Genomic DNA, 20,110 nt, shown 5'->3' with positions numbered 1-20,110 from the left:
CTATCATGCACTTAAAGAGATAAAGATAAGAAAGATAATTTGTCTCTTCTAGTTCTTTTTATTGAACATATAGATCTCAAAAATATTTAGTGGCAAGGAGGATATCATGATCATCTAGATTTGGTTGTGGTTTGGTAGCACAAGATTTGAATGCCATAGTGGTAGATAGATAATCAAGCATGAAGGAGACTAGAGGAAGCTAATAAGGTGACACAAGATAACTTGATGTCCAAACTAGAGAGGTAGAGTGTTCACTTTTCAAATAGAGGTAGCAACGATTGAGTGACTTATCAAGCAAAGTTTCCAAGAAGATTACAACACTAGTGACTCAAGTCAAGAGCTAGGAAAGAAGCCCAAATAGCCAAGTATATAGATAAGCAAAAACAAGTGAAAAATAATTCCAATCAAGGAGAGTAGTCAATAGATCAAGGTAAACTTTAGCAAAAGAGGGTCCTACAAAGAGGACATAGATGAAGAAGGTGGGAAAGACCAAAAGCCACTTTAAGCATGTTCAAGCACTAGAGACATAGATCAAAATCAAAGTCAAATGTTGAAAATCCCCCAATAAGCAACACAAGAAAAATGTTTAGACTTGATTGACAAAGTTTTTAATAAGTGATAGCATAGAATTTTTTTCAAGCAAGGTAGTGATACATGGAGTATTCTTCAAACAAACAATCAAGGGAGAAAGAAATATTGCATGATACAATCATATGTGAGGTCTCAAAAGAAAGCCCTAGAACTATCATCATATGTATGTTCAAGATATTTTCATGGGTCTTTTCACATGTGAAGACACATTCCAAGAAAAACTACATAAGGTAATCGTTCATTACTCAACAACTTGGCCCACGCTTGATGCCCCTTGCTGTACACAAAGTGGTTTCCCACAATAGATGTTGGATTTTTCATGGAAATTCCAATGACACAACCAAAGGGACATAAATGGTGAGTGTAAAATATTGGCGTGATCTAAGTAATCCACTAGGATCGATCCTTGCACCAAGGTGTTGAGTGGAAAAAGAGGGTAGTTTCTTATCCTATGATGTTTAGAAAGAGCTTCTATTCATGGCACTCCTCTTTCTCTAGCTATGGGACACCTTATCATATGATAAGTAACGAACCTCATGACCAAAAGAGTAAATTAAGATTCTTATCTAGTGATTTCCTCACAATCTCAATCCCACAAGTAATCTCACTAGATGAAGAAAAGCACTATGTCTACCAAAGTTTTTTGTCCTTGATAGCATTGAGTTTATAGTAGGTTGGAAGATTTGGGTCCACTTTTCCCCACTTGGGTTGTTCCTCTTGATCTCTTAAGAGTAGGCCCGCTAAAAGATTCTAGACTAAACAAAATAAATCCACTTTTGGAGGTTGATATATTTTATTCATCACAAGGGTGAAGAGCATACTCTCCTATTCCAATAATTTCTCCCAAACACACCAAGAAGCTCAATTATGCCACTTACTTTTAAAATCTAAGGGTGGGTCAAGATTTCACAAGGGGAAAGAGCATACTTTCCTACTACCAAAAAACCCTAATTTGAAGTTTTATGTTTCTAAAAAAACAAAGAACTAGTAATATATCCACACAAAAGAATAAGAGAAATGAAATTGCACTTGTTTATTTTGTTTTTATGCTTTTAGGCAGCCTTGCAAACAATCATTAGTAGCCTTTTTGCATTTGAAGTTTTGACACACATTCTTTTGTTTTATTTTGTCAATTAAGTGTGTAACCCCTACAAAAACAAATGTTAGGGCATCAAAACTAAGTAAGACCTGCAACAGAAAGTGGTTAGTTGCCTCAAAAATTCAAGTTTCCTTCCAATCAAGCATATGAAAATAGTGTAAGCTCGTCACAAATGCTCTCTTTTTTACTTTTTGTTTTTGACCTAATCAATAAGATTTTATTTTTTTGATATTATATCAGCTCCAAAAATAAAACTAAAAAGAAGATACCCCTACTAAAAACTAGAGAGCTTTCCAAAAATGCAACAAATTCAGCAATATCTCTTCATTTGTGCCCTAGGGACTCATTTTGTCAAAACATAGCAAGTTTTATAAATTGAGTTGTTGAGCCCTAATATGAGTTTGAAATTCAAAACACATAGAAAAAAGCCCTGGTAGAATTTAAAAACTTTCCAAAAATATAAAGTGTACTAAAAAGTTTGTTGATTTGTAACCAAAAATGAATTTTTATGAAAACTAAAGAAAAAATCATAACTAACGCAAATCAACTCAAACTAATCTGAAAATTGGACTAAGATATCTCAAATGCATCATCAACTTGCAAAAGAAAATTCAAAATCAAAATCTAAGAGGTTTAAGAGATATGATAAAATCTTCAAAAATCTAGAATTTTGGCCTCCAAATGAATTTGCACAAGGGTTAGCATTAAAACCAAAGTGAGAAACTTGTAAAATCACTTTATTAGATCCAATATGCTACTATTAAAAACCATAAATGAAAAATGAAAAGAGAAAATGGAGCTAAAAAATTGGTTCTAGCCCCACGGTGGGCACCAAAAATGTGTGTGAAATATGTAGACACACTTATATAAACTATTATTCTTGAGAATACCCATGAATGAGAGAATCTCAAGAGGTGGATTATATCTTCCTATCTATGATGTGAAAAAGCTATGAGATGGTGGCTCTCAAGTGAACCTATTTATGAAAACCATTGCAAGGTGCACCATAGAATGGAAGATTCAAAGAGTAGAGGCAAGAGTGCCAATAGCCAAGAATCTAGAATGAATGCACTACAAATTAAAGCTAAAAGAGAGAAAGTAGAATGCAAGCTAAACTAGAAAATAAGTATTACAACCTCTATTTAGACTAGATGATTTAAGAAATAAGCATGGAGAGAAACTAGAATGAATGAGAAGCATGAAATATGAAGAATAGAAGATAGAAGAAGAGGAGCTAAATAAGTATGAGAACTTCAATCCCATAGCATAATGTTAGTAAAAGAGTAGAGTTGTGAACTGAGGGGAGAGATCTCCCTTTTAAAGAGGAAAGATGTATGTGATCAAGGGTTGAGTTTGAAAGTGGGAGTGATCCATGTGCACAAGAATTTCCAACAATTGTGATGAAGAGTTGTCTTTTGTCCCCCATGTTGGAAAAAAGTGTCTTTTCTTTTATTTTTAAATAAGAGAAATACTTTTGTGTGTGCAAATTAGGTTAAGAGATTAGTGGGGAATTTTATTTAATTAAAAGGGGGGAATGTTCTTTTAATTAATTATGAACTTAGATAAAGTGGTCAAACTATAGGATAAAATCAAATAAATGGATTTTTGGAGATTTGACCAAGGATAAGCATTAGATAAATTATGAAAATTTTCTAGAAAAGGGGCTCATAGTCTAGATCATCATTTTTGGGTGATTACACACCACACCTAATTTATTTGACCTTTATATTAATTAAAAAGAGTGGAATAGTGCATGTGACTATTCTAATAGAAGAAATGGTGAACAAGTGTTTGGGTAAAACACCAAAAAGTAAATTGACCAAAGTTGAATATATTCTCAAGTTAGATGAGAAAATGGATATTTGGTGGCCAATGTATACAAGTCATCTAGTAACAAGAGCTAGGATGATATCTTGACATGACATTATACAATCAAAAGAACTAACCTTAGGCTCACAACTAGGGAAGTAGATGTGAAATTTTTCCATGCTAGCAATCAAAATATTGAAAATATGATTTGGAAAGATATGAAGGATAAGGGGGACCTAAAGTAATGCATCTGATTGATGGAAAAGTACATCCATTCCCTTCAAAATCTTGATGCATTATCCTTGTCAAATGCTACTTCTATAGTAGATGTCACATCCCCTACTAATTAGAGCTTTTTACATCAAAGTAATATAAAAATATTTATTTCTAGGCTATTCAACAATTAGGTATACTTGGTAATGGCCAATGGAGAAAATTGTATTTCAAATTTCACCAAACTTAAGGCACATGCAGACAAGGTGATTATTGAATTGGAGCATAATATAAAAGTCTAGGAATGAGAGAAAGCCAAATGGGATGAATTTATCATCCATATCAATAAATTTCAAGAGTATGGTGTGGCCAGATTCTTGATGGAAAAACCAAATGTTAGTGTTATTGTTGATTTCCTATTTATGGAAAGGGCCAATTTGGAATGGAGGAATGTGGTTATTAAATAGGGCTTAAATGTGCCATTAGAGATCTTAAAAGAAATGGAGTGCCTCAAGTAGATCTTGTATAATGACATTAAATGCATTGATATCAAGATAATGGAGAATGAGGATCATCCCAACTAAGGAACTAAGGAAATATTGATCTATTTCCAAGATAAGATGCAAATTATGAAGGAAATTAGAGAAATTTGTAAGGCCCACACTAGTACCCTATTATAGACCTTGATGAAATAAATATGATTAAGAGTTAATTAGGTTATGATTGAATTTTTTGTTTCTAATAATGATCTATGAGATAATTTTAGAGACTAAAGCAGATTCTAGCTATTATAAGTGTAATACCCATTCAATAACATTATCTTGAATAGATAAGATCACATAAAAATAAAACTCTATATGTTCAAGCTAGGGACTCGATCAAGGGATTCATAGAATGATTCACTAGCCAAATTAGGAAAGATGAATTAACACTTCCTCTTGTAAGAAATAAAAATGCATGTAGATTATAACAACAACAAAACATAAATGATTCCATTCATGGATTATTTTTAAATCATGACAACATAATTTTGGAATATTCTAATGGCTTAAGGGATTAACCCTAGAACACACACACCCTCATAATGTAATAAAGGGGTATTGCTAGGAATGTTGTGATGTTTAACTTGACTAAAAAGATATTAGTTACCTGTTCCCATATTAGTGATCTCCATTTAAGATATATACTAGGATCTGTTGGGCATTCATTTTGCACGAAGTCAACGATAGGAATCCATTGCATAATTCCTCTCTTGAAAAGCAAATCTTTTTAAGGATCCACTCCAAGGTTTAGTATTTTTCTTGTCACGTACCAAAATCTTCTCAATAGAAGATAAATGTGAGTGTTCACAAGGAGGCCTTTGCTAGTTCTAAAACTCTTTTATCTTGGAATTGAAGTAAATTTGTTTGCTGTCTCAAAATATCATGAAATTGAAATAACTTGAAATTGAAATTCCTAAACGAACATAAACTATGGAACACAACATGCTGCGATTTAAACCTTCAAAGAAATTGGTAGGAAACTAATGAAAATAGGAGCAACACTTCCTAAAATCCACTGATGCAATTGTTTGTGAGAATCTTTAACAAATTGAATGATGTTTCACTCTTCATCAAATTGTAAGGCCATGGAAAGTGTGCTCATGCAAGACAAAAAGCTATGTAGACACAATAAGGTGATCTCTTCTCAAGCTCATTACATCAGTGGAATTCATATATCTGTAGAAAAAAATAGAACTAAAAGATCACACAATTAGAAACAACAAAATAAACCTTTGGCTCAATCACAATCCCATGAATAAAATACACAAAATAATGACACATTCAGGCAAGAATAACTACACTCTGAATGTTAGCACCAAAAGCATAATTTTATTGCATAATAACGGTGGCCCTTATTACATTTTACAATGGGGTATTTATAAAAAAACATCTCCTCAATTTGTGTTGACAGTGAGAGATATCTTGATGCAATAAAATGCTTTTAAAACATTTAAACAAACTAAATATATACAAACTGACAATATAACTGGTGCTTAGAGGGAATCCATCCATCTTTTATTCATTAATTAAATGAATGAGCCCTTTACATGTCAAAAACAATGAAAGCATGAGAAAGAAAGTAGGAGGAAGCCATATGTTGAAGTAGAAGTGCATGGATGTGCCAAAAATAGAAGCTAGCCCTTCACTCAACATGTTTTGGAGTTAACTTGCCATCAAAACACGTTCCCAATGCATGGAAAGTGTTATTTTTAGAACTGGTAGTCAACTGTCAGTGCACCTTTGAATTATGGAGTTGTGGACCTACAAAACTATGGACCTATGGACCTCGACTAGGTCAAAATCTCAAAATTTTACTAAGTGTCAAAATTGAAATTTTGGCATCTAGGTTTTGTTCATCTTCACCTCAAAGCTATGTTTGGATATTTTCCCTTGAATTTTTCTATCATATTAGTAATCTTAGCTGCATCTAGAAGATCTAAAGCCTCATACTTGTCCTTGACCTTCTGTCTATAGTTTTCCACCTCAATTCAAGTCTCTATAAAATCTCCAAGTTTGGTGTCCAACTCTAACAGTGCTTCCTTTTTCATGAAGGCTTGCCTGATGTCTTCATAACTAGATGCCTTCTCTAAATTCTTCTTGAAATTCTCCATGACTACCTCAACTGACAATAGCTTCTCTTGTTCTTCATCCTCAAAGATGTCCAAGCATGCATCATTGTACAAATTTTTTGCTTCCAAAATTTTCTCTCAGGCTTGGTCCTTGAGCCTATGTATCTCATCATGCAATGTTTTCATCACTTTATTTCCATCTGCAATCTTCTCTATCCAATCATCTATCATGTCTAACTCTTCTCTGGTATATACATCAATCAAAATGTAGACCTCTGCCCTTTTATGGCTTGTAGAGTTTGTAAATCTTTGCTCCATGCCCATACCTCATCCATGATACTAAAGTCCTACCTCAAAATTGCCATGATCTTATCAACATTCTCTTGTGTAGCATGCAACAACTTCAAACTTCCTATGATTATAGTGACACCTTTATCCTCAAGGCTATCCCGTCATTCCTGACAAGCTTTCAAAAATGGATTGAGCCATACACCTTCCCCTTCTCTAAGAATGGTATTCAAAGTCTCCTTAGGGCATTCAAAATCAAGAGGACCAATAAATTCAGCTAGATATCCCTTTAGGATCTCGACTTGCCTTTGAAGTGTTTTATTTTCAATCTCATCCTATTCCATGTGGCTAAGAACCTCTTTGACTCCCATAGTCATCATCTATTGAGATGTATCCCATGTAGGCTTTAGTAACATAATATGTTTCACTTCATAGTCCTCAAGACTAATAGCTTCTTTATTTGTACCATTAGGAGGGTGAGCCTCTTGTGCAAATAAGTCCTATTTCTATGTAGTAGTGATGAACACAAATGGCATTGCATCATGTAATGGAGACTCAAGCTTGTTCAAAATCTCTACAATATCACAAATGTCATCCTTTGAAGCATGGAACGAATGCTTGGCACTTCTCATTATTTATTTCTGAAACCATCTTGGGATATGTCTTTGTATAGCCTTGGCTCTAGATGGTGAGGGGATGTGTTCAACTACCTCCTACCCTTTATCACTCTTGCTCAGAGTCTCTTGCTATGAGGACTCTTCTTCTATTGTCTTAGTCTCTGTAGATCTTGTAGTTTGATCCTCAACTTACTGAGAAGGTTGTTGTACACATTCTACTATATCTACCTCTTTTGATGGCTCATTAGTAACCCTTGGTTCTAGCTGCTCTTGTAATGATGATTCCTTTTGAACGTGTTCCTCTTCTAAATTTGGAGGTGGAGGAGTTAGTGAACCCTTATCTACCATTGTGAACTATGGTGGAGATGGAGGAGTGAGATGAGGACTTTGTGTTTCTAGTGGCATTTGTGTCTAGTCTTGTTGTTGAAGTTCACCTATATTGGTGTCTCTGATCTTATCTCCAACTAACTTCATACCCATAGGCATGAAATCAAAATCTGAGATGGAGAGAATATCTTCATGTTGCTCCCTTTGCTCATTCACCCATCGCTTCACTTCATCTTCTGAAGAAGAGAGTTCTATAGGTTCTGCTTGGGTGGGTGGTAGGGTATTTGTGTCACTCTTCCTTTTCTCCAATTCTGTGGCTTTTTCCAACTAAGTTCTACTTTGTAAGGGTACTTGTTCCTCCTCCTCATCTAATTTTGTTTCTTCCTCATCTGATTCTTCCTCTAGAATGGTCTTAGGAATAGATGGATTAGGCACTAATATTTTATGAACTCTTTGCCTCTTGTTCATTCTAACCTTGATCCTCTCTTTTTTTGGTAGAACCATAGGAGAAGTGGGCTCTTTGTGTACCAAAGGAATGGAGGTCTCTAGAATTTCTCCCTCTTCTTCTTGACTTGAGAAAACAAGAGGTAATGGAAATTCAACCTAGATATGAGAAGCTCCACCATCTTGGGGCTCTTGGGGACTTGATTCCTATTTCTAGGAAGGGACCTATTCTTCAACATTCTCTATCTGAGACCTTTGAGGAGAGCCTCTCTTCCTCTTTCCCTTCCTCTTTGAAGGGTGGTATTATCCCATTGGATGATCAAGCTGGTAGACTATTTTAGGCATGATAGGAGACTAGAGCACAAAGATAGGAACTGTGACTTTCCTTCCCTTACCCATTTCTAGGAAAGCATGTGCATGGAAGATTACAGTATTAGGAACTAGATAAAGTGGAAAGGTTTTCTTGATCCAACTCTTTTTCATTCGAATGACATGTCTTTCTCGATGATTAATATCATCTCCTTCCTCTCTATCAATTTCTACATTGAGACTGGTTCTCTCACAACTTTATCTACATTGAATAGGGGATCCAGTAGTTCCTTAGAGTCCTGTAGCCTTATCTCATCAAGGAAGGTCAAATGGAGAGCCTTTTCTGCTAGATACAAAGTCATCCTACAATAGTCTCTGATGTGGACATCGTAGTTGTTTGTGGCGTTCACCCAATGATCTTCAATGGCATCCTCATGATAGAACTCCTTTCTTACCAAGTTTTCCACTTTACCAACATTGTCAAAGAATGATGGAGGAGAGTTATACTCTTCAAGAGGGTAGTTCTCCCATTCCCACTCAAAAGTTAGGATATCCTGCTTTCTCTTCACTTGATATGCTCCTATTACAAAAGGCTAATCCTAGCAAGGTCTTTGTTGCCTTTTGACCCTCTCATAAGCTGACTCAATCTACCAAGATATTTCCATTAGGACCAACTTGTCACTTGGGTACCTTGGGAGTTTCTTCAAATTGATAGATGCACCACCTACCCGAATGTATGTAAATGTCTAGAACTAGATGAAATATGCTCTGAGAGCTATGATCTATGCCTTAGCTTCCTCAAACAATATCTTCCCATAGTCCCTCTCTATGAATCAAAAAATGGCAAAGATGAAGGTGTCATTTACAATCTTGTACTCTTTGCTCTGTGGCAAGAGCTTTTTCTTTACCAACTAAGGATAAACTATATATGGTCATGCATTGGGGTCTTGCATACTACCCTTATTGTACAACTTGGGATAGTTGGTTGCCCTTGTTGCAAGTAGATACACCATGTAAGAGGTCATATAAAACATTTTCTTGTCCTTTACTATCCTCAACTGATCCCACAAGTTCTCACTAAGTGTAGTGGCCCAATCTAGTGGTATCTTTGCATGCCTGATAGTCTCAATCATGCTGACCATAAATGAAGTGAGATGGCCTGCTTCAGGTAAGCCCATGACTTTGCTCAGGAAAATGATCGAGTATCTAATGTCATCCTTCATATATTCCTATGTCATATCCACTTTGCTAATTTTCTTTCCCTGAGGTGGTTTCTTAATGAAGTATAAAGAATGTATGATGTTGATGGCCTCTTGGTGATGATCTTTATAACATCTTTAAACTATTTTGTAGGAGATTCAGATGAACTGATAGGCTCTAGGTAGATGAAAAACTCTCTCGATATTTTTAGGTCACAGATCCAAAACCACTTCTCTAGTGATGCTCTTAACTACCCTCTCATCAGGAACAAAATGTTGAGATATGGTAATGACCAACTCAACTGACTGTACTGACATAGGATGTGACTCTACATTCACTAATCCGGATCGAGTTAATGCAGACCTCAAGGATGACCTTTTTGTTAGACTATTGCAAACTCTTAGGAATTCTCCCAAGTTTGTGTGTCCAAGGTTCATGTCTTTTATCTCAGTGTAATCATCATGTAATCTTGATTTTGGGGTCACGCCTTGAAATTTGTAAATGACTAGTTTCACTATTGATCTGGATGTGGATGCCATTTGATTATGTTACTTATGGATCACAAGAAAGAAAATATGATCAATAATTGGATAGCAAGAAAAATGCAAGTGAGAGAAAAAAAATCCCCTTTGGCAACCTATTCATTTTATTAGAATTTTTTTTATTACTATTATTTTTTTAAATAAAAAATTTAAAATAACATTAAAAAAATAAAATAAAGAAGTGTAGCTTTGTGCGTGCCCAAGGGTGGCACTGCGATGTGCACCCAAGGGTGGCATGGCGTGCACGCCCAAGGGAGGTGCTGTAACGCGCACCCAAGATAACAACTTCCAAAGAAATAATGTTGGTCCCTACAACAAAAATTTTGGTCAAAATTACAATAGGAACTTCAATAATAATAGTAACAAAAATGCAAGAAACAATGGCAGAGGAAACAACTTCAATCCTCTTGATCGCAACAATGGCTTCCAAAGGAAAAATCAACAATAGAAAAATTGACTGAATAATGGAAGCATTTCTACTGATAAGAACAACAACAATGTTCAATATGTTGATATCAATTAGTATGATGATAGCCAAAATGTGCCTAGCAATGATGGTTCATACTATAATGGTAATCAGGAGGTGAATCAAAACTCACAAGTGAATGACAATCCTCCTCCTGTTCAATTCAATGTGATGCTATTGAAATCTTATGATTCTACATAGAATTCACAAGTGGAACAACAAGAAAGTGATGAATTCTCATTCCCATTTAGTCAAGAACCCAACCTTCAACATGATGAGATTTTTTCCTTTCAAAATGACAATCGGAATACATATAATCTGTAATGCCCCGCCAAGGGATCCAAAGAATTAACCTAGAATTTCACTAAGTTTGGTAGCATTTTTTTTTTATACATGAAAGTAAATACCACAAATAACTTATGCAATAACGGAAGCAATAGCAATGTCCATCTATAAAATTAAACATAACATACATAATAGATTACATTCCTTAAGATCCCTTAATGTTGAATTACATCTTAAAAAACATCTAACATACATGAATCCAACTAGTACAACATCCACATGAAATAATAATGATAAGTCCAATGATTATTCATTAAATTTCAAATGCTTATTCATCCTCTATACATGTCACAGAGTATGACAAGCTCAAAAGAATATACATATGTAGAATAATGGTACATCATCCTATTCAAATCCATGATACATCAAAGTAAAGATAATCACATGATATACATGATACATCAAAGTAAAGATAATCACATGATATACATGATACATCATCATAGAAGACATATACATCCATCATAAAGATCAAACATAATAAACTAAGTGCATGGTTCCTCCCAACCGTTAATAGCATCATTAGACCATCGTGGAACTTAGCCATCCCTCTGTGCGTAACATTCCAAATCACTGAAGAGATCATCGGTACTGATATAGTAGGAATGTCACTCCTAACATATACAACATCATATGTAGAAAGTAATCTAACATAAGATAATATCATCTAACATATGCTAATGATCAATGAAAGGATACATAACCACCATCATGAAGGATGCATCAACCACGATGTCTCAATGAATCTCAAATGATAAGAGTGGAAAATACACTACCACCCAACCACATGGTACCTAAGCGGTCCACTCCCACTGTGCTGAGGAGATAATCTCAAGTCCCAAACAGGCTATCAAAAATCACATAGCATAAATCTCTGTAAGTCCAGGAATCCTAAAAGTATACTAACTCAAGGTTCCAAACACAAAATCTGACATCTAATCCCTAGAGGCACACAATGACATCTAGGAACCTACTATGCAAGCGGAAAAGTGTCATCACATTTATCATGTACAAGTTACCCTGGCAGTTAGCTAAACTCCACAGGTCCATACTGATCTCATGTAGCCACTAGTATCCTCTCATACTAATGAGGCATGCTACAGAATGCAAGGTCACAAAAATGCATTCTCACTACTCCCATCCTAGCCTGTATAAGCACTCAAGGCATGGGTGAGAACAAAACACTTATCTTTTTAGGTTCATTCAGTTAGTATTAGGTGTGAATGTTATCACTTATTAATCCAACTTACAATGAGTTACCCTGGCAGCCTCTTAGGGCCCCAACCCCCATTACAAGCCACTTCCCATCACTACATGCAGATATCCTACCCTAAGCTCATGGAATCATAAATCTCAAAATCACAAAAGATAATCCATAATAAAATCATCAAATATGCATAAAAGCATCAAATCTTCATGAGCAAACATCCATAGAAAATCATGAACACAACAGCTCTCTATTGGCAACTAAAGTATCATTGATAATCAAGTATCCAATGGTTCTCAATAACCAAAATATATCTCAATCATACTGATCAAAGACTCCAAAAATGGTTGAGTCAACATGTCACAACATGAAATCATCAAGAATAAATCCACATTACAGTCCCATCATGGCGACTAAAAAATAACCAAGGATAACTGATCGATGACCAAAAATAATGGTTAAGTCAAGTGTCTCATACATAAGAATCTCAACTATAACAATCAGTAGTCACATTCAATACATAGAGAAGTCCATCACATAACCATGGTTGGGTTTATAAAGATTGAGATTAAAACATCATCATGACATCACAATCACATAATCCCCCAAGCCTCTGATAGACGTCCTATAACTGGTCAACACTAGTCAACCCAAAACAATAGCATAAAGAATACACAATGCAAACACATGTTTTGGTTTTGCTAATTTACAAACTTGAATTTAAATGTGGAAGTCTCAATTTATGTTTCCAAGTTTAGAGAATGAATGGAGGAACATTTTGTACAGTTTTCCTAACATATATATTATTCTGGTTGAATAAAAGTTTCCTTAAAAACCATCTTCCAATTATAATCTTTGTTTGAAAATGTCCCTCACCAAACTATCAATTAAATTTCATATACTTTATTTAATAATTTAAAACAATTAATTTGAATCTTAATAGTTAATTTACAATATTATAAACTAATTCATCCTTATAAAAGATGAAACTTTAATACAAATCACTTATCAAATAATAATATTAATTCATTAATAACATTTTACATACTTACATAAATACATATATATATATATATATATATATATATATATATATATATATATATATATATATATATATATATATATATATATATATATATATATATATATAACTATTGCATTTTAATAAAACAAAATATAAAATCGAATTATACAAATTCGATTGATGACATATAATATAAAATATGTGCTTCACATATAACAAACAACGGCGACCATACTCAGTGTTTAAAACACTATCGCCACACATAAGTCGTGCGGCCTGCAGCGCTGACACACTTCCAAGCACAAGTGTCGTGCGCACAGGTCTGTGCATGAAGGATAGTCGGGTTGGTACGTCTGCCCGACCCATGGTCTAATACAGATAATGTTTATTTTTATAGCATTTTTCAAAAAATGCAAATACAAATCGCAATGCGATTTGACGAGTTTTCATTGCGGTAAATTCACTCGATTTTTCCATTTAAATAAATATATATATGTATACATATGTATGTATATGTATGTATGTATGTATGTATGTATGTTTGTATATACATATATATATATATATATATATATATATATATATATATATATATATATATAAGTTTGCAAAATTTAGATATGAAATGTAGATCTGGAATCATATATATATATATATTTTCCACAGAATATATATATATATATATATATATATATATATATATATATATATATATATATATATATATATATATATATATATATATAAAATTACAATTTATGAGTTTCCTATAAAATATTTTCTCTTTATTTTCTTAATAAATTTCTAATGAATTTGGCTACAATTCAACCCTAGCCCTGTGTTCTTTTCAGATCTAAGCATATAAGACTCAAATAAATGTAACTAACCATATTGAGAATGCATACAATTAAAATAGGAAAAATTCTCAAAAGACATATGGAAGACACGAAGAAGACAGGGAATGCAAGATGTGGAAATAGCATAAGTAAAATCACAAGAATCTACCTAGATTCTGGTGGTAATTTGCTCTTCCTTAGAAAACCCACAGAGCAAGCTCCCTTCTTTAGAGTTCTTGAATCCTCCAATTGCACTCCAAATGCTATGTCTAAGCTTCTAGGAATGCCTGAATATAAAGAGCTCTCAGGAAACATCTAGAATGATTTTAGAAATAGTTAGAAGGTGTCACCAACTAAGCATGGGTCTTTTCCAACCTTCAAGATGAGCCATAGGGTTGTAGACACCATGTGCTTAATTGATGCACTAACCCCCGTGTTGTTGACATAAGAGAAATAGAAAAGTGCATTAATTCCCATGAACTCCAATTCACTTTTTATATAAATTTCTATTTAAATATTTAAAACTTTCATTTTAATTTTTATAACTTTTATTATTATTATTTATTTATTACTTTATTATTATTACTAATTTTAATTTCTAATTTTCTTTTATTTAATTCTTTTTTCCTCAATTAATTCTCATTTAATTAATTATAATCAAAATATCAAATAACATGATATTTTATATTAATTTTCTCAAATAATTAATTTATTATTTAAATCTATTTATTAAGACTTAATTAATAGAAAATTCACCATAGACCTCCGATATAAAATATGAAAACCCATCATAGAGAAAATCACACAAAATCAGTCTAAAGGGTTAAAAATCATGAATTATGTCATCCGACGCATTTGATGGGTAAAATATCTAGATACTTATCCTACCTCACTAGGACAATTGGCTTAAAGGTTTGGGATTTGGACTTGAGAATGTATCTCCCTTCTCTTATCATTGAGATAGTGTAATAGGGTACGCTCATCTTGGCAATTCAAGAAAGTCGATACTTGGTACCTATAATCCTACAGAAAAACCATGCATGTACATACAATATATATAATGTTAAGCTAAACAAACAATGGCAGGAAGTGGTGCATTTTGTAGATCCCAACTAAGTAGGTGACTACGACTCCCTTCCTTAACCACATCAAAAATGCCATACAATAAGAAAACACGCACACCATACACATGCAAATATGGGGTAAGTATCCATAATAAAACACATGAGATAATAACCATCAACCTAATCAGCAAAAATAATAGAAAATAATATAATGATCATCATGTATGCATGAAATGTAAAGTCTAAATGATCTCATCACCTAACCACTGAATCCATAACATAATGTCTGATAGTGTCAAAACAATACCACTAATCCATCAGCATAAAACTAGTCCATCATAGTCTGATAATAATAGCAACAATATGTCCAGAAAAGATGTGAACAAGGGTAGGCACTACATCCACCCCCCCTTGGGTTAGGCTTACTCCTAGAAGCCTACAAACAAGTAGGGATATAACTCCCTCAATCTAGCTGCATCCTCCCAAGTAGCTGAAGAATCATCAGTAGGGTCCCATTGGACCCTTACCTACTTGATGATTCAACCCCTGAGGGTCAACTCCCGCTGCTCTAGAATACAAACCGGCTCCAAAGTCAGCTGTCCGTCATCTACCTGCAACACATTCCAATCAAGAACATGTACAATATTAGGAATATACTACCAAAGCACTGAAACATGGAAAACATCATGAATGTGAGCTAGGTTGGGCAGTAGAGCAAGGCAGTAAGCAACTGGGCCAATCCTCTCTAAAATCTTGAATGGTCCCACAAAGCGAGGTGCTAGCTTAGAACCCTTTCCATATCGGATCAGACTCTTTCGCGGTCGCACTCTCAAGAAAACCTTATCACCCACAGCAAACTGCTTATCAGTCCTATGAGCATCGGCATACTTCTTCTGCCTATCTTGTGCTGTAGTCAAGTGCTCACAGATACACACTACTTATTGCTCCATATCACGAAGCATCTCAGGACCCAATAGGATGTGATCCTCAAGACTATCCCAACTCAATGGTGTATGAAAAGGACATCCATATAATGCCTAAAATGGTGCCATGCCAATAGAACTATGATACCCGTTGTTGTAAGAAAACTCCACCAGGTAGAGATAGTCCTTCTAATGTGTCTTCCTATCCATCACATACATCCATAACATATCCTCCAAAACCTAATTCACCCTCTCTGTCTAACCATCAATCTCTGGATGATATGCCAAACTGAAGTTTAACTGCGCTCCAAGCTCATGCTGCAGCGATGTCCAAAATGTAGATGTGAATACAGGATCCTTGTCAGAAATGGTCTTTTTAGGAATCCCATGTAATCTCACAATGTCATGCATGAAGACATTAGCTACAAAAGCTGTTGTGTAGGAAGACCTGATCGGTGAAAAATGTGCCACCTTAGTCAACTGATCAATGGTGACCATGATAGCATCATGACGTCGAACAGTCATAGGTAATCCTACTATGAAATCCATGGAGATGATATCCCATTTCCAAGAAGGAATGAGATTTGGCTACAAAAGTCCAGCCGGGTGCTGATGTTCTACCTTAACTCTCTAACACTCAAGGCACCTGGCCACAAAATCAGCAATATCTTGCTTCATTCCAAACCAAAAGAACAAACGTCTCAAATCAGCTTGCATCTTCTTGACACTTGGATGTGTTGAGTAAGGTGTACGATGGGCTTCTACCAGTATCAAGGTGTGAAGCTCATCCAAAAATGGCACATAAATCCTCCTCAGATGTCTTAAAAGACCATCTGATTCTCGAATGTAACCTACAAAATTACCTTCCAAAGATCTTCCTGAATCAATCTCTCTGCACACTTCCTAATACCAGGAATCCGTAGGAAGTGGCTGAAGAATCTAACTCCTCAAATCCAAACTAAGAGTCATCAATGATACCACATGTCTCTTACGACTCAGAGCATCCGCCACCACATTCTTCTTACCCTGAATGTACTTAACCTCAAAATCATACTCGCATAGAAACTCCATCCATCGCCTCTAGCGAGCATTCAAATTAGGCTGAGTAAAAATGTATTGAAGACTACGATGATCATTGTGTAGCTCAAATCTATGCCCCAACAAGAAATGTCTCCACCTTGTCAAAGCATGAACTATTGTTGCTAACTCAAGATCATGTGTAGGATAATTTAACTCATGATCCTTGAGCTTGCGTGATTCATATGCAATCACCCGTCCATTCTGCATCAACACTGCCCCAATCCCATCAAGAGAAGCATCTGTACACACCATAAAATCACCTTCTAGATTAGGTACAGCTAGAATCAGTGCACTGGTCAAAAGCTCCTTGAGCTTCTAAAAAGTTTCCTCACATTTCTCTATCCATACAAACTTCTTTCCTTTCCTCTGAAGAGAAGTGATAGGATGTGCTATCCTAGAGAAGTTTTGGACAAATCTGTGATAATAACTGGCTAAACCCATGAAACTACGAATCTTTGACACATTAGTCAGTGTCGACCAATCTATTATTGCCTGAATCTTTGCAGGATCCACTAAAATACCATCACCTAAAATAACATGCCCTAAATACTGAATCTTCGATTTGAAGAATTTGCACTTAGCTACATTAGCATAAAGTTGATTGTCCCTCAAACACTACAATACCAACCGTAGGTGTTCCTCATACTCCTTCTGAGTCTTAGAATATATCAATATGTCATCAAGAAACATGAGTACAAAAATGTCCAGATAAGATCAGAGCACACCATTCATCAAACTCATGAACATCGATGGAGCATTAGTCAACCCAAAAGGTACCACTATGAACTCATAATGCCCATAGCGAGTTTGAAAAGTGATCTTATGAATATCTGCTTCCTTAATGTGAAGCTGGTGGTATCTTGACTTAAGGTCAATTCTGGAGAATACTATAACTCCCTTGATTTGATCAAATAAGTCATCAATCTTGGGCAAAGGATACCTATTCTTAATAGTCACCTTATTCAACTGTCTATAGTCAATACAAAAGCACAAAGAATCATCTTTCTTCTTCACAAAGAGCACTGGAGCTCCCCATGGTGATAAACTAGGTCGAATGCTCTCTTTGACCAGAAGTTCCTCTAGTTGAAGACGTAGCTCACCCAATTCCTGTGTAGTCATGCGATAAGGAGCTTTAGAGATAGGCTCCTCTCTAGGAATCAGATCAATACTAAATTCAATGTCCCTCTTCGAAGGCATGCCTAGAACCTCACTTGGAAAGACATTTGCATACTCCTGCAAAATCGGGTGATCTAAAGTCTTCCTCATGGGATCTTCCTCATTAAGATCATTTACCATAATAGAAAATATCTGACATCCCTTATGAAAAATTTGCTTCAATTGCATAGCAAAAACCATTTGCAGAGATATAGGCCTTGGAATCCCAACTATTTGCACATCATTCCCTTGGTCATCTTGGGACAAAATAATCTTCTTTCTACAATCTATATTGGCTCTATGAGATCCAAGCCAGTCCATGCCTAAAACCAGATCATAGGAACCAAGGGGTATGACTCGAAGATCCACTACAATATCAAAGCTTCCTAAGCTAAGCCCACGCTTATGAACTACAAAGTCTGTGGAGACCTTAAAATCTAAGGCTAGTTCCACTTGCCAACCATGATCTTGCTTCACCGCATCCAACTTACACTTAGAAACTATAGATGGTGAAATAAATGAATCTGTAGCTCCTGAATCAAATAATACTAAAAGAGATATACCTCTAATAGCACCTATGGTCTCAACCACTATTCCCTGATGATCTGCCTGACGCTGATCAACTGCTGCAAAAACTCTATGAGCTCTACCTGCATCACCAAATGTAGGCTCTAAAACTGTAGGTCTAGGTCCTAAAAACTGAGGTGCTCACTAAGGACACTGAGATGCATAATGTCCAATCTATGAAAAACATTCTATATTTTTGCCAGATCCTCTTCCCATAGGTGGTACATTTGATTGCTAATGACTATTCTTGCTAACAAAAGACTAGCTACTCTAAGCTGGCTGATTGGACTAATTTTGTTTATTGCATTGAGCATTGCGGTTGTTCTTGGTGTTAGAAAATTTGCCACCACTTTGAGCTTGAGAATTTGATCCCTTCTGCTGCTATGTCTACTAAGACTGCTGCTGATATTGTTTCCCCTTAGAGAAAGAAATCTTCTTGTTACCACCTGAATTGTAGTTGCCTTTAGATCCTAATGCTACTAGAACTCCTACAAAACCACCTTGACCAAGGTTGACACTTTTCTCAACAAGGATAGCTCGATGTACCACATCCTTGAGGGTTTTTGGCTCAAATACCTTAACTCCCCCAATTATACGATTATTCAAACCCTAATAAAATGTTGTGTCAACTGAGCTGAATTTTCACTGAACCCTGAAAAAGACATGAGCTCATAAAACTTACACTCATACTCAGTCACTGACAAAGTGTACTATCTAAGATTATGAAATTCATCAGCCCTTTCCTATTTCCATTCCTCTAGTAGGAATCGTTCACAGAAACTTTTCAAGAATAGTTCCCACGTAACACTGCTCATATCGATTCCTAGCTTCTTCTCCTCAATCATCCACCAAGTGGCCTCAAAATTCTCTAAATTAGTGATTGTAAATCTTGCCTTAACATTTCTATCAAAATCTTACATGGAAAAAATTCTATCAAGGGAAATAAGCCACTGCTCGACCACATAACCAGAACCTTGCCCATTGAAAGGCTTAACTTTGGATCTTTAAAGATCCTTCATCTGAGTGGACACAATGGACCTCTGATGATCCTTTCGAGGACTTCTAGATCTGGGTCTATGCTCTTGTTCTATCTGGTGCACTTTGGGCTCTTCTTGGACAGGAGGTAGACATTCTAGAATAGTCTACATCATCTGTCTCAAACCAACCTCTTTCAACTCAGCTTGGTCCTCTCTACAGCTCTCTTCCTACTGCCTACTAGAGTGCTCTTCCCTACTCTCTACATGAGCCAATCCCTCATGGGAAGACTCATGGACACTGACAGTTCTACCATGACCACGGCCTCTACCATGGCCTCTAACAAAAGACCTAGTCCCAGATACCATCCTACAATAGTACAAAGTACTATTTCAATCACATGTTGCAATAGACT

The sequence above is a fragment of the Cupressus sempervirens genome, chromosome 10 (genome assembly GCF_028749045.1).
Source record: "Cupressus sempervirens isolate cs-2001-9-10 chromosome 10, ASM2874904v1, whole genome shotgun sequence".
NCBI lineage: Eukaryota > Viridiplantae > Streptophyta > Pinopsida > Cupressales > Cupressaceae > Cupressus > Cupressus sempervirens.
Note: the sequence above shows the minus strand (reverse complement) of the source record.